This window comes from Sturnus vulgaris, chromosome 9, assembly GCF_052056855.1.
Source record: "Sturnus vulgaris isolate bStuVul1 chromosome 9, bStuVul1.hap1, whole genome shotgun sequence".
Lineage (NCBI taxonomy): Eukaryota > Metazoa > Chordata > Aves > Passeriformes > Sturnidae > Sturnus > Sturnus vulgaris.
Window position 1 is genome coordinate 15374543 of NC_142251.1, and position 12921 is coordinate 15387463.

Genomic DNA, 12921 nt, shown 5'->3' on the forward strand with positions numbered 1-12921 from the left:
TCTCTTTCACCAAAGCATCTGTCAGAAGGGAAGGGAAAACAGAATCTGTGACTGGGGAAAGAGGGGCCCTCCCTTTTGGAAAAAGGAAATACTTTGAGAGGTTATCTGTGATATAGATGTATTAACTAAGGCATGGAATGATTGATTGATTGATTGATTGATTGATTGATTGATTGATTGACTGATTCATTGATTTAGTCAGTTATAAGGCAAAAAAAATCAGAGGAGAATTTGTTCCTCTACACACAGTCCCTTGGCGTAAAGACTAAGTAGCACTTTCTCCTACACTTGCCATTAGGAAATGCTGAGTCTGCTGTGAAGTATTAAGGAGCAACTTATATTTCTTAATATTCATGTTTCCTTAAAATATATACAGATACACAGACTTCAAGTCTTTGTGGTGCAGTGGAACTATAATACAACGTCCAAATATTTCTAAGTCACTGTCCAGTGGCTTCAGAACTTTTGCATAGCAATAATGGTTTCATTTTCTTCGTGTTTTCTCTTGTAGTCTAAGTTACCACTAATGATGTGAGGTCTAACCTTTCTGGCAGGCACATGTTCAGTCTTAAGGAGCTTTAAATTACTTCACAGCTTGAAATTCCATGTAAGAAGGGATGTTCCAACATTTAGCCTAATTGATGCTTTCTTGGGCAGTTTACTTGGATACCTTGGCTCAGTTTCCTCCTCTGAAAAATGGGAAGAACAATGTCTGTGCTCCTTGTACTCTTTGATGTAATAATATTTTTACTTACTAAATACTTGGCTATACACTGCACAAACTCCATGAGCTTTTAGGTTTCTGTCCTTTCACTGTCTGAAAGAGGGCTCTCAAAACCAGTCCCAGGATATGTAATATTTCTGTGCCAGAGCAGGACTTGCCAGTCAGTAGCTATCCTATAGGAAAAGCCCACAAGATCTTTATGAAGCAGGCAAATAAGCCATGTGGAAGTTGCCTTCTGTGCCAAGTTTCATTTCCAGCTACTTCAAGCTCAGCAGAAGTTGGACAGGCAGATGGTTCATGGAATTTAGTCTTTAGAAAGCAGTGAGGAAGTGACAAAGAGGTTTTTTTCCCCTGGGATGGGAGAGGTAGGTGAGTACAGAGGACAGTCCTGTCCAGAACCAGAAAAAGATCCGGCAGCAGAGATAAGGCTACAGAACACAGAACATGCAGGATAAAATGGACAAGAATGTTGTCAAGTGGGATTGCAACAAAACTTGGTGTATTTCTTTGAATGTCTCATTATATGTACAGGTGCAGCTCTACACACCCACACATGCTGCATTTATTTCAGTGCGTGATCATATAAATACCTGCAGGTGTGATACTGAAGAGATACCCATGCTGAGGCATGAATATGGAGTTCCACATCTGTATTGGCTGCCTGGTTCACACAATGAACTAGTGCTGTCAGTGGGTTCTATTTCCACCTCATGTACGCACTTCAGAATTAAAACCAAAGAAAAGTCCATCCTGGTAACTACATTTAACAGGATGTCATGACATAGAACTAAAATATGTGTACGGGACAGTCATCATTACCTCATTGTGTTGCACATTGTATACAAAATCAGGACTAAACTAACTTCAGATAAAAATAGCCACATCAATTAAATGTATGGTGATAAATCCATGAAGTTGTAATTTAATGTGTCTTTTGGGACATCTAAAACTTCAGCTGGGCTTCAGTGCAGTGGCTGGTTTCTCACTTCTGGCACACACAGAGATGGCTCCCTGTCTATAATACTGTCAGGTAGTCCATAATACATGGGGTGAAAATCGTGGCTGCTGCAAAACCATAGTTCTGAATTCACTGACTTGCTTACATGTAAAAAGTCTCAGCCATGGTATTACACTTATGCAGATGGTTTCGTTAAACAATAATATGATGCTAACTACTTAACTGCAAACACCCTCCTTTCAGTGTCAAAAATGTGAAACACCTAAGGGATATAAACTGGAGGCAACCTTTTGCATGTAATTGCTGCCTGCAGAGATGCAAGGCTGTCAAAGTTTCTTACCTTTTATAAGGCCTTTAGTGATAACTTTTGTTTCCCAAAGAGAAAAAATAAACCTACCAAAGTTTCTTTGAACATTTCAGCAGCCTTTCATAGTGTTAGCTGTGATAGTAATGGTGTCACATTCCTAATAAGGATGTATACAAACTGTGTTTTAGGAGTCCCTGCTGCTTTCTTTGTGGAAACTATCTCAGATGCTTTGGGATTATTTCGCAGTAACTTCTTTTTGCACCATTATTTCACAGAGATCTTCTCTGTTATCTTCTCTTCAGCATATTCCTTTGAAGAGCTAGGGAGAAAATGTGGTGCTTGAGCATTCGGTGAAACCTGATAGTTTGCATCTCCATCTAGCTAAAGTCAGGGCTGTCCTGTGACAGAAAATGTGAAGGGACCACAGTGCCCAAAATTCAGCAAAAATTTTACATAGTGTTGTCCAGACAAAGGAATGATGAGAATATGGTCAATTGAGATTTCATAGGAAGCAAATGAAGAAAAAAAGCACAATTTTTTTCAGGCTTGAATGTCATTGCTTTGCCCAGAGGGACCCCGGCTGCCATCCACAGCTCACAATAGCGAATGTACTCTGTGCAGTGACACACGGGCTAAGGGATCACAAGTGGCTGGAGCACTGGTAGAAATAACACTGTGCTAATGAAGAGTTTCGTCCAGGCAAACTTAACTCCCTCAGAATTAGCCTGGGTATCTCTCCATGACACATTTGTTTTAGAGTCACAGCATGTTGCAATTTTTAGGCTCTGGCAGGCTCCTACTTAGGAACTCTGTCCAAGAGCCTTTATTTAATCTGCTCCAATTGGGAAGAGCATGGCAGTTTCTTTTGGTTGAGACTTTGCTATAACGATCTGAGCTTTAGTCACTGTGAGACTGGCCCTCTGTAAAGCATTCACTTGGTGTTACAACCAGAGACAACTGAGCTCCAAAAGTGAGTGCAGACTGTGTCTGTTATTAAGTATGGTGTTATTAAGTAAAGGGGCATGTGGAGAGCCCATTACTCAGTAATTGGTGCTCGCTGCCAGTTAGCATTCAGCAGGACTTCCAGGATTTGTATAGACCTTACAGCCCAGAATGGCCTAGGATTGTTCTTGCCTTATTTGCTTCCACTATAATCAGCTGGTGGCTCTCTGCTTTGCAGAGCTACCAAAGCCAGCTTGATCAGACTGAAAGGCACCTGGAAGTACAGGATGTCCCCAAGGAATTCATCCAGCAGGACGTGCAGGTCTGAGAGATTTTGTGGCTAAGGTTCTGTACCAGTTTTGTGAGCTTGCAGTTTTCTTCCCCTGCCATGGAAGAGGAAAATGATGGCTGGGACTTGTGGTAGATGATACAAATGCCTGCCTGACTGTGTAAAACCTTAAATAGGTCTTTAAAGATGAGGCCCTCAAGTGTCATGTGACTCTTTAGGTGAGACAAATTGCACTTTGGGATGGGGAGTCTCGAGAGACAGTGTGGTGAGTCTTTACAGAGAAGCCTATTAGACATTTGACAAAAACACAGCTCTGTGGGGTACGTGTCACTTGCAGCTTTGCCGAGGGGAAACCTTTTGTTGTCCATGTCCCAGCTGCTCCCATGGAGGCAGATTGCTGAGGTTTGGGATAGGTGTCGGCAGTCCCTGGCGGGGGTGGCGGGCTCAGGCAGCCGAGGAGCAGGTGGGCTCCGGGCATGCAGGGGGCAGGACGGGACCTATTCCCTTCAATATTGTGTTTATTTATTTATTTACAGCATAGGCAGCATTAGCCCCAGAGGCTGACAGGGCGGTTGAATGTATGCAGACCAGCTGCTCTCCCCAAGCAGGCGGGCTCTGCCAACACCTGTGAAGTGAAAACCTGTCTGCACCGCAGGTGAGAAAGAAAGCAAATAACGGGGGGTGCCGCCGCGGGGAACTGCCACAGCCACGTCCGCTGCCTCCCGCGACGGCGGCCCGAGGCCCCGGGGCCGCAGCAGAGTCCCCGCGCCGGGGCAGAGCCCATGGCGGCCCCGCCACCGCCGGCCCCGCGCCCTTCGCCGCAGCGTCCGCCAGGTGGCGCCCTTGCTCGCCGAGTGGCGTGAGGGCGGGCGGGCCCGACAAACGCATCGCGCCCACCCCCCTGCCCGCCCTGCAATTTCGGAAGCATTATAACTAAAGTGTTTTCAACTTATTATTATGCATGAGTAAAAATTCCATGAATGTGTAACATTTTCGCCTGTATTTCCCTCTTTTATAACATCATTTAAATTCCCCATTAATAATTTAGCAACGTTCTGGATTTTAATCACTTTTCTCATCCCCGCGGTCTCTATCCGAGGCAGCGCTCTCTTCCCCACCTGAAGGTGACATGGAGGCAGGGCTGGAGCCAAGGGCACCCGCCCCTGCACCCTGTCCGGCTGCACGGCGTTTCTTCCATCGATTGAAAATCCAAAGTTAACCAAACCTAAGGCTTGAGTGGGTCACCATTAGTGAGAATTTAATATTTTATTTTCATCTGAGTTTAATTACGGTGGTATTTGTTTGATAGCTAGTTACTGTAAATAAAAGAGATAAAAGGAGCCCTTCACTCGAGCAGCTTCAGAGTTGTGAAATATGTACCTAATTAAAACTATTGGTGTAAGAGGCTAATAAAGTACATATGCCTACTAGATGTCTTATTCTAATGAATCTCAGCTAACTTACTCTGAGCGATGTATTTTGGTGTTGGTAGTAAGAGCTGAATAATTATGGAATTTATCATGCAGGACCACAGGGGTGTGGGAAGGACCCCCAGCCATGGTGGGGTGCAGGAGGAGCGGGGCCCAGGCTCCCCCCAAGCACAGGGCTGGCTGTGGCCTAGGGTGGCCATGGAGCCCCGGGCCAGGCCCCGCGGGCGGGGGCAGCCGGAGGGCCGGCCTGAGGAGGGTTTGTGCGGGCCGGCTGCGGGCTCCGAGCGCTCCCGCTGCCCTGGGCGCTCCTCCCCAGCCAGCTCCTCTTTCCCCCTTGTTTTCTCCTGGCACGGGTGAGGAGCGGGCCACAGCATGCGCTCCTCAGACTCCCAAACCCAGTGCAGATGGGTTGTCTAAAGCATTTCAGATGGAGTTTTGGTCTTGTGCCAGCAGCTAATCAAAGTCTTAATTCTGGAGAATAAAAAGGCTGGGCTTTCCAAGCTTCCTCCAGCTGGTTTCTGCCGGGGATGTGGACGGCCAGCGCTGCTGAAAACCCTTCTGCTGTGGGTGCTCCCAGCGCCACGGGCGGGGCTGGACGCAGGGCTGGATGCAGGGCTGGATGCAGGGCTGGCACAGCTCTCCTCACCCTGCGCAGGGCTGGCACAGCTCTCACTCACTCTGTGCAACCAGGCTGGCCTTGAGGTCAGTTACCTGGGCTGGCTGAAGGGGCCAGCTTTGTACAGGCCTGTGGACAGACACCCTCAAATCCATCCCTTCTGACCCATAATGAAGTCAGGCATGTGAAAAAGTGTGTGTCGAGAACCCTTGCCTGAGATATGAGCTTTGCCCTTCGGAGCAGTGCAGGCTTGTCAGGAGAAGGGGTATGTACTGAGAGAAGCTGGGCAGTAATAAAGGGGCTGGTTAAGCAGAGACAGAGCCCTCAGACTAGCACATATTTTTATTGCTTTTTTTGCAACAGAACAGTAAAAACATCCCAAGGCAAAATGTCTATTGTAGGCTTTCGTGTAGTCCCCAATAACAACGATTTAAACGCTTGCACGTGTGTGTGTCCTGTCGGCGTCCCCCATTTAGCGGCACTGTGGGCGGCGGTGGTGGGGCTGCTGCCCTGGGCTCTCCCATCGTAACCTGGCGCCCAGAAATCTGCGGGGCCCCAACCACGCCGTGCCTCATCCCACGTGAGGCTGGAGGGCTTTGTGTACGACCCAGCCATCTGGGCTTTGCTGTCTGTCCCACAGTCAGATCTGATGAGTTCAAATGACTCTCTGCAAGTGTGCGGTAGCTGCAGCTGTTGAAAGCGCTCCGGCAGTTTCTGATCTGCACATGAATTTGGAGGTTTTTTACAAGTGCTGCATCGGCAGTTTTTCTGCAGAATGAAATTTTCACTATTGCTCGTATCAGCTGGAGAGACGGGTGGAACTTGTTATCTTCCTTGCAAAACCTACCTTTTCACAGGGAAGAGATCGTTTTTCATGGTTCTACAATCTGTTAATGGGGTAGATTGAGAATAAGATTGGGAAGAACTAGTCTGTTTCTGTCTTTGTCCCTGACTTACTGTTTGACCTCAGCAAAGTCTCTTGGTCATTCTGAAAAGCTGGTCTATGTGTCAAAAAAAAAAAAAAAAAAAAAAAGAAGAGCGCAATAATAGCTATATCAAAACAGACAGTCATCAATATCTAGAAGTGGCTGTAAAATTTCAGGTGAAAGTGTTATGTATGGTCACAGTGTCTGTTCTGCTTTCTCAGAGACCTATAAAAATCTGTTTTTTCCTGCTGAGAGAATTTTTTCCATGTTGCTCAATCAACGATCATTTTAATATATTTTTCTGCCTCTCAGTTACATCTCAAATATTTGTGTCTGTACAATTTTCATGGTCTCATATCTTGTCTCTTTCTGTATAAAATGTATGTTGTCAGCTTAAGAGGAATGCTTTTTCTTTCCATTTCTATGTAATTACCAAAAATATTTTTACCTGTTAAAATATTTCTGCGTTGTCGGCATGATGTGGTATGGTATTGAAACCTCATTACTTTGCAGCAAACCTTTCTGTGCATTTTGTTTGCCTTCTGATAACATTCATAAGAAACCAAACAACAACAGAATGAAGGGGATACTTGCACTGTTGGGTCCAGTGTGACTTTGCATATGAAAATATGCAAAAATAAATTACACTCTCATGTAGCTAAGAGAGGAATGTAATCAATTTGTTTCTGCTGGCTTTTCTTCAAGGCAGAAAACCTGTGTGTGTGTGTGTTTTCTAGACAAGTGTTATTTGTACTATGGTCTGGGACCTGGCAAGAGGGATTCCTGTGCTTGTGCAAAGTTAATTTGATTTCAGCATAGCTCTACCAAGAGACCCCAGTGTAGAGGATACCCCCGTTAGAGGGCCGTGAGCTTGGGTCCTCAGCAAGGCCTAGATTTGAGGCACTCTGAACTGGGTAGAACCAGAGCAATAAGAGCCAAACTCAGTTACTCTAAGACAGAGGCTGCAAGGAAACTTTCCACCAAAAGTATGTTTCCTAGATGTTGATAGCAGATGGCCATCCCATCCCATCCCATCCCATCCCATCCCATCCCACAGACTGGGGATGTCCTGACATTCCACTCCCAGTGTAGCTTGTTCTCACATCACAGAACTTCTATTTTTTTCTTTTTAATAAGTGCGATTTGATAAGCTAAGGTAAACATGCTTTTAAATTAATTTCAGGCATAAATTACTCTGTTGTTCAGATTCTCGGAGATGGTTTATATAATTTTGTTTTTCCTTTGACAGCTAAGCAAAAATCTGACATCTGATTTCATTCTTCTTGTAGTAGAGAGAGGAGTATAACCATAACCAGAGGTGACCAGTACTAGATAGGGCTAGTACTGAATGTGCCTTGCAATCTCTGCATTTGCATGATGAATTGATGTTCCAGCAGCATTTTTATATTCTATGCTGTACCCATATCCATTGCCTTTATTTTGCTTTTTCCCAGCTTTACCTTGACTTTCTTTGTGAAGCTAGACACCTGACGTTGATAGTCATGTTTTTAAGATTATCTGCTCAGGAAATCTCCTCAGAGAAGTCTATTTTCACTGTTTTACACATCTGAAACAACAGCTTGGGACTGGATGACTTGTTGCCTGGACAAATGTGAGAAGAGAATTGGTTTAGACTAGTACTGCAGTCTGTGAATGGACCCAGATGCCTGGAGGTCTGAGAATGATAAATCCAAGGCTTCATCCCTCTGGGTCAATGGTCTTTGGGACAAGACAGAGAGGAGACAGGAGCTGAGGAGACACTGCTGTCTTGGAGTCTGTTTCAGGTCACAGTCTTGTCAGGTCAACAAAAGTCACACAATGTGAATTGTGCCAAAGCAGAGTTGGTGGCTGTGCATGAATATTTATCCTCTATCTTTTTATTATAAACTTCATTTTGCATTCTGACAGCGTTGTCACTACACACCTTTTCTGAAGAGCTACTAGGAAAAATCCCCAAAAGTGCTTTATTTTGTAGTACCCTAGGCAACAAGCCCAAATGTAGGTCTGAGGAAACTTTTGTGTCACCCTCTTCTTGGAACTTTCTTCCAGATCTTCTGTGTTGTACTGGATCCAGCCCTTTCCAGCTGAGCTGTGGTGACCCTAGACATTGTCCTGAGATATGTTTTGGGGCTGCTGTCTGGGCTCTGGTGCTACTTGCAGCAGCTCTTGAATATCTTCAACTCATCATCAGTTGGAGGTTATGGATGGTGCTTGACCCCCGACTTGGGTCTCTTGCCCTTGTTTTAGACCCTGGTGCTGACTGGTGGGCCAGACTACCTTTCCCCATTCCCTTCAGCATATAGATAGTTCTTTGGCGTGGATCCAAACCTAATGCAATATAGAGGGAAAGGTCTTCAGGTTCCCAGAGTGTGTATACACATGTGGTCAAAGCCCCAGCTCATTAAATTAGTATGTGCAGTGGAGACCAGCTACTGATTTATGTTTTCATCCACACACAGTAAATTGGATTGAAACTTCACACTGTTTAAAAAGGAGAGTTGAGACTCTTGCTTACCTTTGAGTTCTAAATTAGCAGACACATAACTAAGCTTCATGGACCTGAAGAAGCTGGTTCTGAGTTAATATGGTGCCTATACTGTTGATTTCACTGGAGCCTTTTGTATCAGAAACCACATGTACACAGCCTCACATTGTGAAGCAAGATTAATTTAGCTGTTGGCAAATTATGTGCTGTATAAGAATGTTCTGTGAACGACTTGGATTGCAAATTCTACTGCTTAATTTTTGCAATGCAAAGTACCAGTAACATGAACTACTGGTTTCAGCTGAACTTTAAAGAAATGTGAATGACAGGCAGCCAAAATAAAGAGATAAATGGTGGAAAACTAAACAACATAAGGCCTACTGAGTCAGATACTATGGGCCTCAATATAAATGATAACATAGAAGATAGATATAAAGTTAATGGCAAAGGTTTTAGAGCTTCAGACCCCCTAAAAATACGGAAGAGGTGGCCTCTCAACAGAACGTGTATTTGTGATTCTCAGCTATAATTATAGGGAGCAATGCAAGGGTGACTACTGAGAATATTTCCGTGTTTCAGTTTAATATGTTACTTTAATGGTTCTAAAATCTCCCCACTTTTAGAACTAAAATTCTTGTTCTCTCTCTCTGAATTGTAGCAATAGCTGAAGTGAAACACACTTTCCATGTTCTACCTGCCTTGGAGAACAGAACCACTCTGGATAATAGAAGTAAATTACTGGTACGGAAATTCACTTGATGCAAGTGTTCCTTACTTATAATAGTGAGCTATAGAAAGAGGACATTTTCTGTCTCTCTTTCCTTGAGTTTTATTCAGCCTTAAGATTGTATTGGTTCCAGTCTTCATGTTCATATGTTCACCTAGACCAAACAAACATCTTCACCAGTGCATTTAGACACCTTTTATTAGCTGAAAACCACACCACATTTTGCTGCTTGCCCCAGTCCCTCCCTATATCTCTGCCATCAGAAGAGGCCAAGCAAGCATTCCCTGATGCACGACAAGTAAAGCCAGCCTGGTTAGCTCATATCCATGTTCATCACCAGGTGAAATGACTCTGGCTGCCTTAACTTAAACAGATTAGGTGATTTGTGATCCCTTTTGCTAATGGAGCAGCATGTTGGGTTCTTGGAAGACAGCAATAAGCACTAGAAACAGTGCTGTCATGCCCCAGAGGAGCTTTCCTGTAGTCTCAGGTTTTCACAGCACTCCCATCCTTGAACTGAGTCTTGCACCCCTCAACTTCCATGTTTTTTCTACGTATGTTGCCTTTATTTTTACTTTAGCTGCCAGAACTAAAGATATATTTTGACATTTTAAATGAGTCTTCTCTGTTCAGCTTGCTCTGCTTGTCTTTATTAATTAAACTTGGGTCTTCATATTAGGCTCCTTCAGTTCATCTCTTCCAGTTTCAGCTCTTACTTTCCATTTGCCTTCATTATACTTTGCCATCCTTGAACTGCACTGAACTCTTCTTCATTCACATTTTCCCATACAATATTCAGATCTGCTATTCCTCTGTCTAATTTTACCATGGCTGATGTGAAAATCATCTTTGCTAGAGAAGCAGCAGTGAGGAGACAGACCGTTCTTCTCTTTGCCACATTCGTTCTTGCTCTTACATAAAATCCCAGCTGAAAAAGGGCATTCTCTTCTGTGATCATAACTTCACATTCCTCTTTTTCCTGCTACTCTTCCCCTTGGAATACATTTTAATACATCCTCATCCGTGGAAACTATACTGTTTATGTTTGCAATTTTTCAATGTGCTTGGAGTTGGTGTTTTTCAGATGAACGGTGTATTAAGATTTAATCTGAACCTAGTCAGATAATATTGACCTGCAATGAAAAAGCTGTATGAATGAGATAGCAGCAGACAGCTAAAAGTGCTGAATGCCAATTGCTGACTGAAAAATGATACCCAGAATTTGGTGGTGGAGAGTAGATGGGACATTTATGAATGGAAAAGCTTTCTGATTGCTTAAATATTGTGTTGGGTTTTTTTATTAATATTTTTAAGTTTCTCTGTTTTTCCAACATTTGCCAAAACTTGCCTGTGCCTGTAGGGTGGTACAGCTGCAAGCTTCCAGGAGAAGCTTATCCCTCTGCAGGCTACCATATCCTGATATCAACTCTGAGGCCTCTCTGTTTTGCCACAGTAGATTTCCCCAAAATTAAAACAAAGAACTGAATCTAACACTATAGATTCCTGATGCATCTCTGTGTGCCCATTTCAGCTATATTTCCCACTGTTCACTGTTAGCAGTCATCAGGAAACATGTATTTTGGTTCCAAAATCAGAATCTCCTGAAACAATTCCCTAGGTGTTACAGTATTGCCACACTGGGTTAGGGCCACAAACAAGTTAGCCCTTGCCCAAAGCAGCTTTTAATCCAGGTCATGTATATGGAAGATAGGCAAGGGAAGCTGATTCTGCATATATCTGAATTGCCTGGGTTAAATGTGGTGAATTGTTGTGGCAAATACATTCTAAACCTTGTCTTTCAGTTTTCCACAAATTCCAAATGTGGATGCTGCTCTAAATGAAAAGAAACCATTAAAATGCCTTTCTGAATGCATTTGAAATGAAATAAGTTACTGTGATTTCCCTGGGCAAGCCAGCTTTTTGGAGGGGGCAAAAGTTGCAAGTGGAAAAACAAACAAATGAGTGAGTAACTGGGATGTGCTGCCAGAGAGTCAGAAACAAGTCTGGTAGAAGGGGGAGGGAAAGGCTCTTGTCTGCCCTGGGACAATTTATAGAAACCAAAATATGGGAGAGAGTTGAAATGAACAGGAGGAAAAAAATCCACTGCCTTTTTTTTTTTTTTTTTTTTTTTTTTTTAAATCCAGATAATCAGGTTACCAGGACCCATGATATGGCTATGAAAGATGACTGACTTCAAGGCTTTTGGAAAAGAAAATAGAAATTTCCAATTTTGTTGTTCAGGCCTTTCCTTTACAGGGGTTCCTTTAGCCACACAACTAGGTGAGTCCCTTGGTTGCAACTGTAAAGGGGAAAACTGAATGACAGTGCCAGATGCCCCAAGTTAAGAGTGAGTGAGAAAAGCCTGACTGCCAGCTGCCTTTCTTGCCTTCCAAATCTCGGAGCAGTGAGAAATCAAAACATGGTTTAGGTCAGTGTGCAGGTACAGAGCATGCTTCACCTCGCATGAACTGGGGATAGGGAAGCAAAGGGAAGAGTGCTGCAGAGCTGCTGATTGTCTGCTCTCTGAAGACTTCCTGTTAGGGAGACTCCTCAGTTGTCCATTTAGGGCAGTATTAGAGCTGCTCAGAGCTGCTGAGGCATGCAGAGGAGCTGCAGATGGGGCTGAGAGTACAGCTGGATACTTCTCTGTTCAGCCACCAGTTACAGCATTTTCAAATGCTCACCAGAGGTGGGTACCAAGACTGCTAGAATGGCTGAAGGCAAAGCAGGAGGTCTGCTTTTAATGAAAAGGTAGTTTACACACAGCATTTTTCTTATTATAATGATAAAATGGATATGAAACAGTTACACTCCAGACCCTTACTTTTTTTTAGTGCTATTTATTTTTTTCAGAACATTGAAAACAAAACAAGCAAAAAGAGGAGAGAGGGGGGAAAAAAAAGGAAAAATAAAACTCCCTTCAGACAACAATCACCTTTTGAGTTAAATTCTCATGCTTGGTCTTAGCCCAGAGGGATTTGTCTTGAGTGAAGTTCGAAGAAAATCCTTTCAGCAGTTTCTGAGTTACTTAAATGTAACCATGGAGGTTTGGATTCAGATGCTTTTTTTTTACTTATATAAGTCAAAAATAGCTTTGCTTTAAAACTTTTAAATTAACCCTCCTTAACTTTTCAACTTGTCACCTATCCTACTGTATGGCTTATAAAATTTTAAAGCTAATAGTATAACAAACTCAAATAATGATACTGCAGATGTTCAAATGAATCTTGGGAGAAATAAATTATAGGAGTTACAGTGGGTTGTTACTGAAGAAAGAGTGCCTGCTTGCCTTAAACCATGTGTTCTTTCTGGTCTGAAAAAGGCCCAATTTTTTCTGCTATTAAGAAGCATAAGTGTTCTTGGGTGTAGATTTTAATACTCAGTTACACATACAGAATTAAGCATGTAAGTCCTGTTCCTTTTTTTCTTCCTGATAGCCCTGATTTAGACTTGTCAAAACATTCTCTTAAATTTTCCTGCTCTCTTTTTAACATAATCCAAATCAACAGGACACTTA

At 43.2% G+C, this 12921-nt stretch overlaps 1 long non-coding RNA gene across 4 annotated transcripts in view; it reads left to right on the top strand.

Annotated features, from left to right (window-relative positions):
• LOC148222822 (uncharacterized) overlaps positions 1–4736 on the top strand; it is a 42614-nt gene extending 37878 nt beyond the window's left edge. For 3 of the 4 annotated variants that reach the window (XR_015805410.1, XR_015805409.1, XR_015805408.1), the window contains one exon: positions 3757–4736. This is a non-coding gene — a long non-coding RNA (uncharacterized LOC148222822). The remainder of the gene's footprint in view (positions 1–3756) is intronic. The other variant, XR_015805411.1, reaches the window with a different exon arrangement.
• The last annotated feature ends 8185 nt before the right edge of the window (positions 4737–12921 follow it).